Consider the following 20,301-nt stretch of genomic DNA (forward strand, 5'->3'; position numbering starts at 1 on the left):
TTAGTAAGTAACTAAAGATTTTATGCCTGTATTACTCTGGTAATTTCACTATTACTTAAGCTTTTGTGTTTCTCACTTCCGATGCTAAGGCTTTTCTAATGAAAGTGTCTTCCTGTTCAGGATTTTTTACTTCTGATGAAGTTATATTTATATGTACCGAAACCTTGGTCAAGAATTTTAATAAATTTTTATCCTGCAACTGTTTTTGGCTGTCATCCTTTATCGTGAAGAGTTTCATTGATAATTTTTTTAGGATCACTGTGCAGTGTGTTCTTGGATTTTTAAGTCCAAATCCTCCTAAACTATAGGGTCACTTTAAAATGTACATCTGTTACACTGTATTGCCAGACATACCGAGATGTTGCGTCCAGGACTTGCGAAGCGATCGTGTTGGATACAATCAGCGCTGTTGCTGTATGCTGAAGCCACGTAGAATGTATCGACTGACGAGGAATCCTTTTTTGTGTCATAGGCTTAGTACAACTCGGCAACCTGAAGCTCTACGAACGAAGCATGCAAAACACAATAAAGGCGTAATAACACTACAGAGGTGGTTTTCATTAATCAATGGGATGGAGGTACCGTGTATTTAGTACCTTACGCGCCTGTTGATACTTACCATATGGTTTGAGCAGACAGTAAAGAACATTCCAGGATGTTTACCTGTGGCAACCAAACGTGCTGCAGTTTGTGCGGATGTCAACTTATGAGGAAGATTGCTGATTTGCACCGCTATATTGTTGGTAGTTTCCCGTTGGGCGAGCTACACTATGTGATCAAAACTATCCGGACACCTCCAAAAATATACTTTTTCATATTAGGCGCTTTGTGCTTCCACCTACTGCCAGGTACTCCATATCAGCCACTACAGTAGTCGTTAGACGTCGTGAGAGAGCAGAATGGGGCGCTCTGTGGAACTCACGGTCTTCCAACGTCGTCAGGTGATTGGGTATCACTTGTGTCATACAACTATATGTGAGATTTCCACACTCCTAAACATCCCCAGGTCCACTGTTGCCGATGTGACTAGTGGAGTGGAAACGTCAAGGGACATGTACAGCACAAAAGTGTTCAGGCCGACCTCGTCTGTTGACTGAGAGAGACCACCGACAGTTGAAGAGCGTCGTAATGTGTAATAGGCAGACATCTATCCAGGAATTCCAAAGTGTATCAGGATCCACTGCAAGTAATATGACAGTTAGGCGGGAGATGAGAAAACTTGGATTTCATGGCCGAGCGGCTGCTCATAAACCACACATCACGCCGGTAAATGCCGAACGATGTCTCGATTGGTGTAAGGAGCGTAAACATGGGACGATTGAGCAGTGGAAAAATGTTTTGTGGAGTGACGAATCACGGTACACAATGCGGTCATTTGATGGTATGGTGCGGATATGATGAATGCCCGGTGAACGTCATCTGTCAGCGTGTGCGGTGCCAATAGTAAAATTCGGAGGCGGTGCTGTTATGATGTGGTCGTTTCTTCATGGAGGGGGCTTGAACCCCTTGTTGTTTTGCGTGGCACTATCACAGCGAAGGCCTATACTGATGTTTTAAGCATCTTCTTGGTTCTCACTGTTGAAGAGCAATTTGGGGTTGGGGATTGCATCTTTCAACACGATCGAGCACCTTTTCATAATGCACGGTCTGTGACGGAGTGGTTACACGACAATAACATCCCTGTAATGGACTGACCTGCAGAGTCCTGTCCTGAATCCTATACAACACCTTTGGGATAATTTGGAACGCCGGCTTCGTGCCAGGCCTCGCAGACCGATATCGATACCTCTCCTCAGTGCAGCACTCCGTGAAGAATGGGCTGCCACTCTCCAAGAAACCTTCCAGCACCTGATTGAACGTATGCCTGCGAGACTGGAAGCTGTCATCAAGGCGAAGGGTGGACCAACACCAGTTGAAATCCAGCATTATCGATGAGGGCGCCACGAACTTGTAAGTCATTTTCAGCCATGTGTCCGGATGCTTTTGATCACCTAGTGTATGTGTTTCCGCCATTTTAACCACGGTAACACTCGGACGGCTATTGTCAGGTCACGTAGATCCATGCCCGATGGTGATGGAGATGCTTTACCAGAGAGTCTGTGTCGAGCGAAAATAAGCTAACCCTGACGAAGTCCTCTTCGAAATTTGTTTCCTGAGCGTATCATTTATTTTTCATTTTGAGGACGTGCCACTGATTCATGAGGGAACAAGGTTAGAAGAGGTAAAACAAACGTTTAGAGCAGACATAATGTCAATAGGTAACCATAATGTGTTTGGTCATACTGTCTTTCTAGGTTTAAAAGTGCGATTGCCCTTGATGTGTGCACCTGCAAGGTCGTAGGTTTGTACACTGCGGCAGAAATGATCGGCGCTAAATACATAAATAAGGTGGTTTTAGTCTGCAGTTGCAAGCGCGCGTCAGCAATTTGGAATCAGAGTTTAACAGCGTAATCAGTCGCAAGGCTGTGAGGATTGTAGCATTCATCGTTTTGTTACCGAGTTGCTGTGATTCCCTGTGTGAAACTGACTGGCTTGTGCACATAAATTTCTTAACAATGAGCTTTCCCAACTATTCGTCTACCGTAACTGGCGTACGTATACCGCACTGCTCTACTGGCCGACAAGGTGGGCTAATCTCACGGTATGTAACTTTTTTATGCGGCAAACAATCTTGCGGGAGCAACATGCACAACTGAATATCACAATCACCGCTTCGGTCGTAATGCTTTTATTTTTATCACGACCGGTTTTGGACTAAGAGATGCCCGGTACCAGGTGCAATTAGTCGTGTGCTGGGACCTTGAAGGCCGCGAGACTCGTTTGAATGGAGGCGACCACCATAAACGAGAGCAAAGCACTCATCTCATCAGGTTTCTGGCTGGTTTGATGCCGCCCACCACGAATTCCTCTCCTGTGCCAACATTTTCATCTGGGAATATCAGCTGCAACCTACATCCTCAATTATTTGCTGGATGTATTCCAATCTCTGTCTTCCTCTGCAGTTTTTACCCCCTACAACTCCCTCTTCCATGGGAGTTATTCCCTGCCGTCTTAACGGACGTTCTATCATCATGTCTCTTCAACTTCTCAGCGTTTTCCGTATATTCCCTTCCTCGACGATTCTGTGAAGAACCACCTCATTCCTTACCTTATCAGCCCATCTAATTTTCAAGACTCTTCTGTAACACCACATCTCAAATGCTTCGCTTCTCCTTTACTTCGGTTTTCCGAAGTGCATGTTTCACTACCATACACTGCTCTGCTCCAGACGTACATTCTCAGAAATTTTTTCCTCAAATTAAGACGCATGTTTGATACTAGCTTTTTTATATTCTCTTACCTCCATCCATCATGGATTATTTTGTTGCATAAGTAGCAGAATTTCTTAACTTGGTCTACTTCGTGGTGCCCAATTCTGAAGCTAACATTCTCGGTGTTCTCTTTCTCTCTACTTCTCATTACTTTCGCCTTTCTTCGATTTAGTCTCAGTCCATGTTCTGTACTCATTAGACAGCTCATGCCGTTCTAGAGATCCCGTAAATCTTCGTCACTTGTACTGAGGATACCAACTGATCATTGATATCCTTTCACTTTGAATATTAATCCCATTTTTGAACCTTTCTTTTATTTTCGTCATTGCTTCTTCGATGTGCAGACTGAGTAGTATGGGGCGAAAGATTACATACCTGTCTTACACCATTTTTAATCACAGAACTTCGTTCTTGATCTTCCAGTCTTACTGTTTCCTCCTGGTTCTTGTACATATTGTGCACTACCTGTCTCTGCCTATAGCTTACCTCTGTTTTTGTCAGAATTTCGAACATCTTGCACCATTTTATACTGTCGAACGCTTTTTCTAGGTCGGAAAATTCTATAAATGTTTCTTGATTTGTCTTCAAACGTGCTTCCATTATCAGCGGCGATGTCAGAATTGCAACTCCCGTACCTTTACCTTTAATAAAACCAAACTGATCGTTATCTAAGAGATCCTCATTTTTTTTATCATTCTTCTATATAGTAGCTGAGAAGCTTATTGTGCGTTGTCCAATGATTCTCGCACTTTACAGCTCTTGCTATCTTCAGAATTATGTGGATGATTTTTTTCCGAAAGTTAGGTGGTACATCGCCAGACTCATACATTCTCCACACCAACCTAAATAGTGGTTTTGTTGCCACATCACTCAATGATTTTAGAAATTGAGATGGAAAGATATCTGTACCTTCTGTCTTATTGGATCTTTAAGTCGTACAAAGCGCTTTTAAATTCTGATTCTAGCGCTGAACCCCCTATGTCTTTCTGTCGACTCCTGTTTCTTCGTCACCTCATCTGACAAGTCCTTCTCCACATGGAAGCCTTCAGTGCCCTCTTCTGCGTTTAAGGGTGGAATTCACATTGCCTCTTAATGTTAACACTCTTGTTTTTAATTTCACGGAACGTTGTTAGACTTTTCTGTACGCTGAGCCAGTCCTTCGGAAAATAACTTCTTCAGATTTTCGCTACAACTATTTCGACTTGGCTTCCATGCACTCCCCATTTATTTCATTCCTAAGAGGCTTATGTTTCTTTATTCATGAATTTCCCTGAAAATTTTTATACTTCCTCCTTTCGCCGGTCAATTGAAGTATTTCTTCTGCTACCCATGGTTTCTTCGCAGTTGCCTTCCTTGTACCTAGGGTTTTCTTTCCAACTTCTGTGATTGCCCTTTTTAGATGTGTCCACTTCTCTAGAACTGAAGTGCCCATTGAGGTATTCATTACTGCAGTATCTGTAGCCTCAGAGAACTTCAAAACTATATCTTCATTCCTTAGTGCCGAGCAAGGTGGCACAGTGGTTCGCACAGTGGAGACGCATTCAGAAGGACAATGGTTCAGACCTGCATCCGGCCGTCCAGATTACCTCTGTGATTTCCCTAAATCGCTCCAGGCAAATGTTGGAATGATTCCTCTGAAAGGGCACAGCTGATTTCCTTCCCCATCCTTGACACCTGTGGTCCATCTCTGGTGACCTCGATATTGACGGGACGTTAAATCCAGTATTCCTTCCTTCACTTCTTAGCACTTCTACATCCAAATCTTTGCACACTGATTCTTCCTGTCTCGTTTCTTAAACTGCAGACTACTCTTCATAATTACTAAATTGTGCTTTGTCTCTGTATCCGCTTCTATGTACAGCTTACAAATCCAGTATCTGATTTTGGAATATCTGCCTCGCCATGATGTAGTCTACCGGCCTTTTCCAGGCATACCTTCTCCTCTTGTGATTCTTGAACAGAGTATTCACTATTACTAGATGAAATTTACAGAGCTCAATCTTTCTCTTCTCTCATTTCTAGTACTACGTCCATATTGTTCCACAACTCTTTCTTCTACTCCTTTGCCCACAACCGCATTCTGGTCCCCATGACTATTAGATTTTCATCTCCCTTTACATACTGAATTCCCCATTCAGTATCCTCACGTAGTTCATCTTTCCATCTTCGGTTTGCAACACTGTCATGTATACCTAAGTTATTGTTGTTATTGTTCGTTTGTTGTGGACTGTGGGATATGCAGCTGTTGACTCCTGGCATCTATGGTGCAATAGAATTTTTATTAGGTTCTAGTTCAGTTCTAACTCACTAGCTCACTTGAACTTACCTAGAACCTACTATAACATTTTACTATAATCCACTTTTCAGGTCTAACTCACTTAATTTCATTTAAATAACTTAGAAAAATTAATAAAAATGAATATTTCTTGCATCACATACATCAATTTTCAGAATAATAATTTTTTTCATACAAAAGGTGAACATAAGAAAATTAAATTTATTATTTTTTTATAAAAAGTGAACATAAGAAAATAAAATTTAATATTTTTTTATAAAAGGTGAACATAAGAAAATAAATAAAATCGAATATGGTGAACATAAAAAGTAAATAAACAATAAAATTCATTATCAAAATTGTCAGGGTGTGAATTCAATATCATGAAATTCATTATTTTTATTTTTAAGGTTTTTCATTCATTTATATTTCATTTTTATCTGTTCATTTTCAATTAACTGAAAATCCTAATCAGTAATTAATATAGAATACCTATCTGGTAAAGTAACCTTAACTCATTATAAGCTCCATACAAGTTTTTTCTCCATATGTAGTATTTAAATATTCACAACCAGTAACATTATATAAAACATTTATCTCTAAGTTGGTAAGTTCTTTAATGTCTATCGAGACACTTACGTTGTTGGGCTTCTTGATTAGAATCTCCATTTTTATAGAAAAAGTTTTATTAGATTATTTATAATTTGTAATATCCATATGGTAATGTATCTATTTTATTTTCCAAAAAATTTCTTTTGTCAACATGATGACTCAATGCATTCTTGTGTAGTACAGCTGTCTATATTTCGTATTTTTAACATCAAATATATTAAATCTTCTGTACTGTTCTCTGTTGTTAAAGAGTATTCATAATCTTCTAAGCTTATTTTAATTTTGACAATTATTTCTTAACTCCTTTAGATTTTTTCTCTGTTTTATCACCAACTTTATAAGCATATATTTTTGCTGTCAAACTACAAAATTTTCCATTATTTTTCCATTACAATCATCTTTCAGTTTTGCTACAATGTTCTTGTTAACTTGTGGAATAACATAAATATTATTTTCAGGATAATCAATAGTATCAAATTTATCAATCATCGATTTCATATCTTCATAAAAATCTTCAGTTTGTTTATTATAGATATAGTTGTCTGTATCTTGATAACATACTTCAATATTTTCTCCATATTTGGGTTTCATTATTCTATAGTGATAATCATACATCAGTTCTTTATATAAATCAAGTATACTCCTACTGACATAGATGGGTTTATTACCTGTGTTTTTTGTCTTATTCATATGAATAGCAGAAAAATTTTCATTACATATAGTTCTTGCTTTAAAGTTTGGCTTTGCTGTTCATTTTTCATACAGGTAAAAAAATGACATCACTATGCTTTCAGCTATCCCAGTTTCAGCTACTTTTTTAAGTTTTCTGTTTTTTACCTTTTTAAATTCTAACTACTTTTACTTAAATCTAATAAAAATTTTTCTTTAAAATGGAAGCTGAAAATAAAATGTGCAATACAAATAAAATGCCTACTACAAACAAACAGAAATATTCTATAACAGAGCTACTTAAAATAAAACAAGAACATCTAGTTAGGGATTTGGCTTATGGTCACTTAATGAAAATTTAAATAATAATAACTGTATTACAAATGTTGGAAATATTGTCTATACAAATAGAGAACAATAGAATTACAGAACCATTCTGCGATACTGTTATGATAGTTAAAATTATAGATTTAATACACTGCACAAAAGATACAAGGAAAACAACAATTTTTAGTTACGAAGGAAATATCTGGATCATTTAATAGTTTCTTATGAGGAGTATTTTCTAAATTTTGTTCTGCAAAACATGCTGTTAAAGCAAACTTACCTTTTCTTTTAGATTAGAATACAATAACATGCTAAGGAGCTATACAAGATATTAATTTAGATATGGACTTCATAATAAGTAAATACATTAATCCAGTTATTATTCCATACAAGACTGAATTAGCAGATGCCAAGATTGACAGATTATTAAAAGAACTACCACAAATATTACAAGTACCTCATAAAGAGCATTGTTATTTGTTAGATTTAGATGTAACACAAGATTTTGTAGGAATTTTTAACAAAGAAGATATGTGGAAATATTTAACAAATAATTTTAATTTTCGACTGCAAGGAGAATATAAAGATGATTGTAATGTAATAATTAAGAACACCAATTTAGCTGCAAAAGAGTGTTTCACTTGGATTAATTCTAGAGTAGAAATATACAATAAATTTATTTCCAGTTAACAAGTCCAGGAGTTAACAAACAACTAGGTAACCCAACTATAGATTTTTTTTCTAGACTGTTAGTTAAAGGAAACATCTGCTTCTAAATTAGCTAAAGAAAATAGAATTATAAGGCTGGCAGAAACAATTTATGATTACATTAATCCAGATTTCAAAAGAGAACAGGAATTTGATCCATTAACAGAGTGTTTAAAATTAGTAACAGAAAACACCAAGTATTTCGAGAAAGCTCCTTTTTATTCTGTTCCACAATCTAAAATGAGACAAAATTAGCATATACTCTACAAAACAGGTACTGTCTTATTTACAACTATGTCTTGCAATATGTTTATTGTGGTAGTAAACTACAAAAAAATTAACAGGAATACAAGTAAAAATTGGAACAGATAATAAAGAAGAAAAAGAAAAAATTAGTTAAATTTATTTGATCTGCTTTTAGTTTTAACCTCTTACCTATTAACTGTATAGAAATTTTTGAAGAGATGGAGAATGTAATTTCTGTAAAACAAACATGCTTTATAAAATCTGAGGAGATGTATTTCTCTAAATCGAAGATTCTATTTTCTACAATACCAAAAGAATTTGGACCAATAAAAACAAATAATATTATTCTATTTGTGTGTAGAAAAAGAGTAAATAACCACAGCAAACTTTATCCATATACAATTAAAGAAACTGAACCAGTTAATATGGTATATTTAGAATCTACTAAAAAACCAGAACAAGGTCTAGAAAATTTAAGTATACAAGAAATAAAGATAGAATATTTGGATAAAATGCAATCATTAAAGGAAGAACACAAGTATATTCTGGAGGAGGAACAAAAAATAAGACAAACAGAAGAAATAAACAATTATTTTAAGCTAGAATGGATAGATTTTCCTATATGTGAGGTTTATAAAATTTATACTTTTTTAGTAAATGATAAAAATATTCACATTGTGGTGCATTGGGCGAAAATAATAGTAAAAATCTGTATATTATATTAAAGGAACCAATAAAAAAAATTTAGACATACAAGAAGGTTTTAAAAAAAGGAGGAATTATCTGTATCCCATACAGAAGTCTTTGACAAGAATTAGAGATATTTTACTATCCTGAAGGAGAGCCATTTTTGGCGCTAAAAGCAGATGGTCTTTCCAGTTTTAATGGACATTTGTTTTCTAAAATAATTTACTTAAAAATATTAATGATTTGGGAAGACAAAGAGAGTCTATTGTATAAAGCAGAAGATAAAGAAACGATCGAAAATATAAAAGTCTGTCAAATACCAAGAAACATAAACATAAATAATTGCAAATGAATAGAAGATCTACAAAAAACACTGGATCAACTTATTTCTAATACTGCTATTAAAAATGATCAAGGAAAAAGAGAGATATTTTTAAATTCGAAAATGTGCAAGAGTGTTCTTGTTCTAATTATTGGCTGGAAGAAGAAATTTGAAATAAAAATATAGATTAAATTACAAGATTAAAGTTAAGCTCAATAAAATTAAAACAATACAAAATAGCCACCAAAAATATTAATGTTTGTTGCTTAATTTTTATATGTTTATATTTTAACTGTTTCGAATTTCCCTAGAATAACTATGTTATTCTGTTTAAAAAATCTAAAATTAATGGTGGCTGTTTGTGATTAAGTACAACTAAACTTGCTATATTTTTACAAATATAATAATCTCCAAAAATATAACAATTTCCATCTTCTGGAAAATAAATATGCTAAATAACTAAGTAATAATGGAAATCATTCCTTTTCTATAATTTCCTTGGTTATGTAAACAAATACATCTGTTTCCCAAGGATCTATACCTGTAGGAGTAAATAGTTTTTACATCTATTTTAAATAAAATTATTTTAGTAATTGATATTTCTCTTTCTACCACATATTTGGGTATCTTCATTTCGGTTCCTTCACAAAAATTCGAATTCTTTCTATTTTAATAAAAAATTTTATGAACAAGGAAGACAGAAATGCTAAAATTTTAGATGTATTTTACAAGAATAAGGTGCAATACCAGGACATGAGAGAAAAATAAAATAATTTGTCAGATGAATAATACCAAGTAGAGTGTGTCAATTTAATTTTACTTAAAAACGGTTGTGTAAAAATTCTAGTTTACAATAAACAAAAAGCTGCATTTGTAGAATTAAAAGATCTAAATAAAAATAGTACAGAGAAATATGTAAAAAAGATTTTTAAGGCAATTTACAAACATTACTCAGAATAAAACAGTTCATATTCTAATAAAGAAAGCAAAATACATGTCGATAAATATTGTAAAAACTCATTTCCACAAGACGAAGCTGTAGAAGAATACAGTAGTGGCTGAATTTACAGAAGAGGATTTAATTTTTGTTTGTTGTTAGTTGTATTTGTTGTTTTGTTTGTTTAATATATTGCAGGAATTAAATTTTTAATCCCTATAATTCTGTAATGACTTTCCTTAAGAAAAATGAAGACATCAACTTTTTTTAAAATATTTATAAGCTAGATAGTTGGTAAAGATGATCAGTTTGATGATCAACATACAATCAATGATGATAAATATGATCAATTATATTTACCAATGTTGATCATATGTTGATCGTCAACAAAGTGGGCAATGAGCACACAGCTGTGCCTTTAACTTTAAGGTATTCCCCACTGTTACATGATGTATGTACAGCCACCTCAGTTGCACAAAATTATTGTCAAATTGAGCATGGTTTCGAGTGCTTAAGGAAGTCTTCATCAGAATAAAAAATTACGTAGGATGACATGTAATCACACCAAGTGTGAAAAACGTCTGAGCAAAAGTGCTCTCATCAAATAGAAAATGTCACAAGAATAAAAAATAAAATGTAAAAATGTCAGACTGATGGTAGTGGCTGCCATTGTATTTCCATGGAATATTTTATGCAGTTGACAAACATGTTACATTTTTACATTTTAGTTTTTATTCTTATGACATTTTCTATTTGATGAGAGCACTTTTGCTCAGACGTTTTTCACACATGGTGTGATTACACGTAATTTATGTAATTTTTTACTCTGATGAAGACTGCCCTAGTGCAGACAAAGTCATGGTCAATTTGGCAATAATTTTGTGCAACTGATGTGGCTATACATACAACCTGCAACTAAATATGTACGGTTGCTGGATCTCAGCCAATAAAAATGTTTAAAATTTCAATATTTCTCACTGCTGAAATCATGTCTGAGCCAGCACAGGGCACCTCGTCTTTTGGTACTGGTTGCATTCTTCCTGAAAGGTTTGGACACGTGCAGAGGGTGGGTTTGCCTGTAACTGGGAACTCCATCGTCAGGCGAATGTGGAGATCATTATGGAAACAATGGGCAGGTCGAAAAGAAAGGCCTTTGGCCACTGTGTTGTTTGCTGGGGATTGACGCACAGGGTGTGGAGGAGGCTCTGCCGGCAGCGACTGATTGCCCTGAGTGCATCCGACTGCAAATCGTTGCTCATTTCAGCACAAATGACCGCTGCCACCTGGGTTCAGAGGCCATCCTCGGTTGCTGTAGGCAGCTAGCTGATTTGGTTCCGAGAGGAATTCTTAAGATGTCAAACCAGCTGTGGACGAAACGCCAAAAAAAGTTTCATAGACCATGACCATACAACATGGTAGATTCTCCAGAAGCTAAGACAATCGGTCGTGAAAGTTTTAACTGTATGTCCCCATTTGTTTATGTTTGAATTCAGCTGCCAATCTTTGCACCAGGCGATGATTATCAGTAATCTGCCTCTCTGTTTATTTCAAGTATCGATTAAAAGCTTAGGAGCGGCCTTTGATCTGAACTTGAACGTTCAACCACTTAAATGATACCTGTTTACAACGTACTACATCGGTAGGTTGGAAGTCGGGTCGAGCAATATTATATACGAGCAATGTTACATAGGACACCTGTGGTCCATCAAGCCAGGAAACTATCTCAGACTGGCCCCCAAAAGCTGCCTGAGCTTCAGCGCATGTGTGTCGCGCGTGATTTTCGATATCCTATCGTCCTTTTACACCATCAGCTTAGTCGATCTTAATTGTTTGACGCTCTTTTCGTTTTCTTCCTTAAATGATACTTGAGTGATAAATGTACTTAGTTCTTGCATTTACAGATCGTAAAATTGGCGTTTGTGTAAATTTCACATTAAAATTTTGTGAATTTTAACAGCATAAAAGTGACAAATAAATCGTTTTCCTTATCTAACTTCCATACTAACGGACCACTGTGCAGGTGTGGGTTTAGATGGAAATGTAAACGTAATTAGTTTTAGCATGACGTCTACAAAGGTCTTTCTTCTTTTACTGCCTTCACATTAAATTCCCAATCCTAACGAAATAAAAAAATTCACATTTTTTTCGTCTCGACGTTCCCTACACCACTGTGGTACGTTGTAAACTTCTTTCTCGGCCTGTATATTGCGAACAGTAGCGGCCTCGTCACACTACCCTGACGCACGCCAGACGCAGCCTTCATCCCTGACAGTGCCTCTCCAGTAAGAACGACGTACACTCTTCATACAGCAGTCGTTGCACACGACTGACTGCAACTCGTCGAAACTAAATCTGCAGCTACATATCACTCTCACTACCTAATGACGAATACCGAGCGAGGTGGCGCAGTGGCTAGAAAACTGGACTCGCATTCGGGAGGACGACGGTTCAATCCCGCGTCCGGCCATCCTGATTTAGGTTTTCCGTGATTTCCCTAAATTCCTCCAGGTAAATGCCGGGATGGTTCCTTTGAAAGGGCACGGCCGACTTCCTTCACCATCCATCCCTAATCCGACGAGACCGTTAACCTCGCTGTCTGGTCTCCTCCCCCAAACAACCCAACCCAACTTAATGACGAATGGACCACCTGGTCACTTGTAGAGGAGTTTCGCCTGCCTACGTGGAACACTACTTGGGTGATATACTCACAGTTTGAGTCAACGCCTAATGTTTTTCCAGAATAGTTTCCTGTTAAATTCTACAGAAGGACGTAATTCACCGGTTGTTGAATACATAGCCGGTTTGTTTTTTCCTGCAGCCTTTGAATCCGACTGCACGCTGCCAGGGATGATGCACATTATGTAAGAGGAGACAGAAAACCAATGTACTGCACAGGATGAAGTCAGTGACTGTGGCTCAGTTCATGATTATATCCAGAGTTGCAAAACCACCGTAGACTGACGTAGTTTCCCTAGTAGTTTTGGTCAATTAAGCTTGTAACCTCGTTACTTGTATGTTAGCTGTCATGTGTACCTATCAGGCGGTAGCTCATTTCGATCGCTTTATCTGCGTATGCGATCGGTGTCTTACCAGAATTCCCTAGAAACCGGAAGTGGTGGACCGTCGAGAACCTTGAGTGAGGGCATATATGGGAGCTGCACCTCTACAGAACATTTTTGTTCTGCATAGTTTCCTGTCTGTTACTTCAAAATAAGCAGTATCTATAGCAAAATTGAAACTGTCATTGTTCAACTTCGATATTATTCGAAAATTGTTGCTTTATAACGTGAAACAGGAGGAGGCAAAAAAAAAAGAAAGAAGACTGATCATACGGCGCTAGAAAACGAAATCTCCTCAAAAAGGTAAAATAAAAAAAAAACAAAGGAAAAACAAATCAAACTGCACTTCAGTACTTCGTTGATCTTACATAAAACATGCCTGTGTTACGTTGACCAACTATCTCACTTATCACTAATAACAGGAAACTCTTACCTTTGATTATGATGAAAAACTTACTACTGAGTACAAAATAACAACTTTTTTGTGTTCGTGCATGTAAACTGTACTTGCATCAAAAGTAATTGCTTTGGTTGCACAAAAACGCACAAGTTATGCGAGCAGCTTATTTTTATTGTTTGCCAAATGTCATTTAAATTTTGTAAGGATATAAAATACACAATGGACTAACACTGAACGATGTGCGTTTCTAATTACATGAAAACGAAGAAAATGAAGTTGTTGGCTACCAGTTCCTCTCTCGCGCATTCATTTGTGTTTCCTTCCCTACTAGTACTGTCGCTAACCCTACCATTTACTACCACATTTATCTGCTGTACCGAAACTATTGAACCGCAGTTTTGGTATAGCGCAACTCAGTATCTGATCACCAGACTGACGAGTTAGACCACACGGTAATCAAGTCTTTGTAATTTTTTATATATGTGGTATTTGAAGTTCAGAACTGAAATATTGGTCTCCTACAGCATAGCAATGCAACTCTCAAAAATTTTCGAGACTTCTCTGATGTTTTCCGAGCGCATCCAATTCACTAAATGAAGGCTGCTGTTTTCGACAGGTCATGTGGCTTCATGACAGAAAGTACATCTGTCAACCTGGGTGGCATGGGTTCACTTCCTGGTCGAAGCATATTTTTATACAAAGGTGAATGTTCTAAGAATATTTCCGTGAAGCGTAAAATACATAAAGAAGAAACTAAAATAATTTGTAATGCTTATTTATTTAAACGGTCTTTGATAAATGATCGGTAATTGAGAATTTATATTTGTGACGAAATCTGTAATTTTGGCTGCTGTATGTAAATGCGTGAAGAATTTGACAGAGTACTGAAATACCTAAGTCGAAACAAGCCCCTGGCGGTAGACAATATTGCATTAGAACTATTGAGACAGCCTTGAGAAAACTGTTCCATCTGGCGAACAAATTGTATCAGACACGCGAAATACCTTCAGACTTCAAGAAGAATATAATAATTCCAATATCAAAGAAAGCAGGTGTTGACAGGTATGAAAATTGCCTAACTAGCCGTTTAATAAGTCACGATTACAAAATACTTACACGAAATGTTGGAACACGTGAAGCAAAACTGGCTCTACGACTTACCGTAGAAGACAGGTTAAGGAAAGGCAAAGCTACTTTTCTAGTATTTGTAGACATAGAGAAAGCTTATGACAATGTTGGCTGGAATACTCTCTTTCAAATTCTGAAGGTGACAGGCGTAAAATACAGGGAGCGAAAGGCATTTTACAATTTGTGCAGAATCCAGATGGCAATTATAAGAGCCGAGTGTCATGAAAGGGAATCAGTGGTGGAGAAGGGAGTGAGACAGGGTAGTAGCCTATCCCCAAAGTTATTCAATCTGCATATTGAGCAAGCAGTAAAGGAAACGAAAGAAAAATTTGGAATAGGAATTAAAATCCATGGAGAAGAAATACAAACTTTGAGGTTTGCCGATGACATTGTTATTCTGTCAGAAAAAGCAAAGGACCTGGAAGAGCAGCTGAATGGAATGGACAGTGTCTTGAAAGGAGAATATAAGATGAACATCAACAAAAGCAAAACGAGGATAATGGAATGTAGTCGAATTAAATCAGGTCATGTTGAGGGAATTAGATTAGGAAATGAGACACTTAAAGTAGTAAAGGAGTTTTGCTATTTGGGGAGCAAAATAACTGATGACGGTCGAAGTAGAGAGAATATAAAATGTAGACTGGCTCTGGCAAGGAAAGCGTTTCTGAAGAAGAGAAATTTGTTAACATCGAGTATAGATTTAAGTGTCAGGAAGTCGTTTCTGAAAGTATTTGTATGAAGTGTAGCCATGTATGGATGTGAAACATGGACGACAAACAGTGTAAACAAGAAGACAATAGAAGCTTTCAAAATGTGGTGCTGCAGAGGAATGCTGGAGATTAGATGGGTAGATCACATACCTACTACCCTTACTATTGGAGGGAATCATGGAAGGTAAAAATCGTAGGGGAAGACCAAGAGATGATTACATTAAGCAGATTCAGAATGATGTAGATTGCTGTAGGTACTGGCAGATGAAGACGCTTGCACAGGAAAGAGTAGCACGGAGAGCTGCATCAAACCAATCTCTGGACTGAAGACAACAGCAACAGCGTATGTAAATCAATAAGTCGTTTCGAAAAGGCCATATGTCCATCCCCACCACATTTCCATTTTAGCTCAAGATCAGGAACTACTCGAAGAAACGCCCATTTCCTGTGAAAAGGCCATATCCCGCTCACTCCTATGTCAGTGATATTAAGAGTCGTATTTCACGTTCCGCGGGAAAGAGACATGTGTCTTGCAATGTAGCCTTGCCGGAGTTGCGAGCTGTTAGGTCACGTGTTGACCGCTGCAAGCGCTGCTCGCAGAACATATGTTTGCGTGGACAACTGCCGTTGTTTCTCGTAGAGCTATTTTATACTTTTGTTGCAAGAGTGAAAGTGATAGTGTCAGTGATTATGAGGACGTAAAGAGAAGAAAAAAGGATAGTTTGAGTAAACGTGATCGAATAAAGAGAGAAAAACCCCAAGGGAAACAGGATGTGAGCTACAGTGAAAATGTCGTAGCACCACGCCGAACGGGATCCAATGCTGGTAGGTGTAGTTACTGATGTTGACCCTACAACACAATAGCTATATCTTACGTGATAACGTACCATCGTGTTGGGCAATACTCACAGAAATTCTATCTTAATTGGTCTGCATTTTTTTTTTTTTTTTTTTTTTGTGAACGTGTGTGTGAAATCTTATGGGACTTAACTGCTAAGGTCATCAGTCCCTAAGCTTACACACTACTTAACCTAAATTATCCTAAGGACAAACACACACACCCATGCCCGAGGGAGGACTCGAACCTCCGCCAGGACCAGCCACACAGTCCATGACTGCAGCGCCTAAGACCGCTCGGCTAATCCCGCGCGGCAGTGGGCTGTTTGATCACAAGTTGATTGTGTAGGTGTTTTCATGTGTCCAAGAAAGTCTTTAGAGACGGAGTAATCGCTAATGCAAATATTGACACATATGAATTGTTTTGCTGATAAAGATACTCAGGATATTAGGCACAATGTCTAATTAATGCGCATCCAGTAAAAAGAGAAAGGAAGTCAAATACTACAAATCCCAAAATTCGAATACCTAATTTTCAATATCACGTGAGCAGTGATGGAAGACAAATCCAAATTTGTAAAAATAGGTTCTTGGGTCTCCACCGAATAGATGAGAAACGTATTCGTCGTTTAAATCACCTAGTACTGCTAGACAGCCCGACGGGTGGTATGCGGGGCAAACCGGAGGGTTCAAGACATAACTTAATCCACGGAGCTGTATGTTCTTTGATTAAGTGCCATATTGAATAATTCACTGTAAATTAAATCGATTATTCGAACAACATCCGAACAAAATATTTATCAGTACAGCTGGGTGTCAAACAGATGCATGAGTTATTTAATCAATAATATCCTGATGCTAAAGTGAACTACAAATTTTATTTTAAATTTTCGAAGGAAGATTTTGATTACAAATCTGGAAAGCTGCAGATTGACACCTGTTCGACAGGTGAGGGGCTGAACAAAAAAATGGGAAAAGACCGCATTTGAATGATAATGCAAAAGAGTGGCTACGACAGAATTCATAGTACATAAGAACAGAGCCAAGAAATTTTGTGAGAGATTTGACGCAATCAAGACGGTTGCCCAGGATAAAAACAGTGTACGTGGCATTACTGTCGGCTACATGTAGAACATCCCACTGTCAGATACTCCAGTGCAGGAAATGTTTTTTACAGACAGTTGTTGTTTTTGAATTTTACATTGTCAACTTAGGAAATCATAAGGCAACGTTTTTCTCGTACCACGAAGGGCAGGCTCGTAAAGGACCCAATAAAGGCTGCTCATTGTTAAACAAGTAAGGAAAACATTCCCAAAGAGGCGATGGAGCTACACATCTTTTCAGTTGGATACCCTGGTCAAAATAGAAACAACACTGTGGTCAGATTTTTGTTAGCTGCAGCATCACCTCGGCAATTTGAAAAGATTATTCATTATTTTCCGGTCTTTTGCCACAGCAAAGAGACTTATTCGCAAGACTGATCGAATATACACTCCAGACGAAATCGACACAATAATAAAAAGGGCAAGTTAAATTTTCCAGGTTCATGCAGTACAAACTAGTGAGATCATTGATTGTAAGACTTAGTGGTCTAAACATGATAAAAAAATCTGCTGTATCAAGAAAATCATTGTCCAAAGTTCCACGTGATCGGAAAATGACCCTACAACTGTCGCTGTATGTGACGTTTGAACAGTGTGCAAGTGAACCTGGTTTGTTGAAAGTATGTCAGTGGATCGACGGCTTACAGCGAGAAGATATTTTGTCGGGGAAGCCTGAGTGGTACACGCCTGAACAACCAAACCCTTCCGCATGCAAAGAAAAGCTTCCATTCAACGTGAAAAAAACTGCAGACATAAGGAAATTGTTTCAGTATATACCAGACGATAAATTAGATTTACTTTGTAAATGGCCTACAAACGCCCTGAATGAGCATGAAGAAGACTTTTGATAATTAACAGCTGTTCTGTTTTGTACTGTTCTGAACGTAAGACTGTGTAATAAAAAGCACACCAACATATGCATCATGCTGCAGTCTTTGTAACTTACATTTTATCACTTACTTAGTTGACACAGTTGCAAGGCATCAACTATCTGTAGAATGTTACGTTTCATACAAGCAATTTCATTCGACAAGGCCGTGTCTCCACATCGGTTGTTTGTAACGTAACATGTTTTGTTTTGGCACACAGTTTTATGATGCCATTAAGTTAAAGATCCTGCACTGAAGTCTAAATGTAAACTAAAACACTTTACACTTCCGTTTCGCAAACCAAACAGTGTCTTCTTTCTCCTGAAAATTTTACTTTTATGGATATATGGCTTTATCGAAATGACTGATTCAGTTATGAATAGGAATAAGAGTATATTTTACAAAAACTACCAATTAGATTAGAACTTTATATTTAAAGGACGTAGATATTCGAACTAAACTGGAAAAAAAAAGGAAAATGACTGGCTGCAATGAGATTCGATCCAACGATTCGCATTTACGAGCGCAAATGAGTTTTGCTTCATCTTTGTGTGTTTTACGCTTCACGGAACGAATTTTAAAACATGCACCATTGTTGAAAAATATTCATCGACTTGGAATTGAATAGAGTCCACCCTCTTGGTAAACGAGCATTCTACCACAAAACCACACACCCTTTCGAAACTTTGTTCTAGCTTTAGTGAATTAAAGATGCTACGTTAACTTAGAAGCCGATTTTCGCGCGAATTTTTGATAGTTACAGCTGTCTGCTTTGTTGAATGATATTTGAGTACTATCGTTCACGTGCCATAAATATAAAGAAAATTAAAAAAATTCGATTGCATTAAATAAGAGTGCCTTTTATGTCATAGCACGCGTACTTCTGTTTTTGGTAGATAACTGACGAACATCCACCAATTTATTTACTGCGCTTCATATATCCCCGACACGTCCTAAATTTGTCTGAATTCTTCCTTGTATCCCTTCCGCAAGTGACTGCGAAGATTCCAGAAAATATCTACACCTCCTATGTGAATCACTGGAAGTGTTCAGGCTCCATTAATCTAATGGACATAGAAACAATCATTAAAATTAAAAGAAGAACAGAATGGAATAATTTTGCTTCTTCTGAATTCGGTTACTCTGTTGTGAGGAATGCAACGTACTTTTGGTTTGTTTATAAATAATTCTTCTGCTACCAGTCACGACTTACTTTATTTTATTTTTCGGGAAATGGTTTCCATTTGCAAGAGCAGTTTATCGTGTTTGTTATGCCATTTCTAGGTGATGTCGATGTGTTAGAGTGGCCAAATTTAGAAGAATTTGTACTTATAGTTTTCTTATGGCTCACACACACTAAACAGCACAAATGGAGACGCATCGTGTGAAAAATAAAATAAAGAAAATCGTGACTGGTAGGAGAAGAATTATTTATAAACAAACCTACTGTTTTCACAGTCTCAGGCTTTCAGTACCATTTATAACGGATCAAATCAGAAAGTATTTTTGAATCGGTTGTGTGGTTCATCAGCATCAGCTTTTAAAATTTTGTCAGAAGTGGGATTCGAACCCACGCCCTCAGACGAGGACCAGAATGCTCAGACCTGCTCTAGCAGGCAAGGTAATCCTTGAGTCTGGCGCCTTAGACCGCTCGGCCATCCTGACATCGCGAAACTGCTGCAGCAACAGATATCAAGAAGAAATCCGTTATCTCTTTGAAACTGTTACGAAGTTTGACCATTACGACCTAAGAGCAGCTGTTTACTGTAAGTGATTAGGAGGAGTCTGTGTAGGCTTTAGTGAATAGCTGAACAAGACAAGATGGACTGAAACTCTATATCGACTCACAGGAGGCATCCGAACATAGCGTCCACCCAATGGAATTGCTGTAACTTCTAATGGTAACGCAGAATGAATTGAAGCAACAAGTTCTCTGTAACCAGCGACAGTTTATTTTATCCCCACTCTGTATTTCAGAAATTTAAACCTCCATCAGCTGGTGGCATGTGTTGTTTGAACGACTTTGCGATAAACTGTGACAATGTCTAGTAATAGAAAGAACAAATCACTATTTTAGCGCATTTAGTTTTGGTGAGGTCTT

The 20,301-nt window shown here is 37.3% G+C and overlaps 1 non-coding gene across 1 annotated transcript; it reads right to left on the bottom strand.

Annotated features, from left to right (window-relative positions):
* Positions 1-19,749: 19,749 nt before the first annotated feature.
* Trnal-caa lies at positions 19,750-19,865 on the bottom strand. The gene is made up of 2 exons: positions 19,828-19,865; positions 19,750-19,795 (listed from the first exon to the last, which is right to left on the bottom strand). It is a non-coding gene; the product is annotated as a tRNA-Leu (tRNA).
* Between the last annotated feature and the right edge of the window lie 436 nt (positions 19,866-20,301).

The sequence above is a fragment of the Schistocerca americana genome, chromosome 6 (assembly GCF_021461395.2).
Source record: "Schistocerca americana isolate TAMUIC-IGC-003095 chromosome 6, iqSchAmer2.1, whole genome shotgun sequence".
Classification (NCBI taxonomy): domain Eukaryota; kingdom Metazoa; phylum Arthropoda; class Insecta; order Orthoptera; family Acrididae; genus Schistocerca; species Schistocerca americana.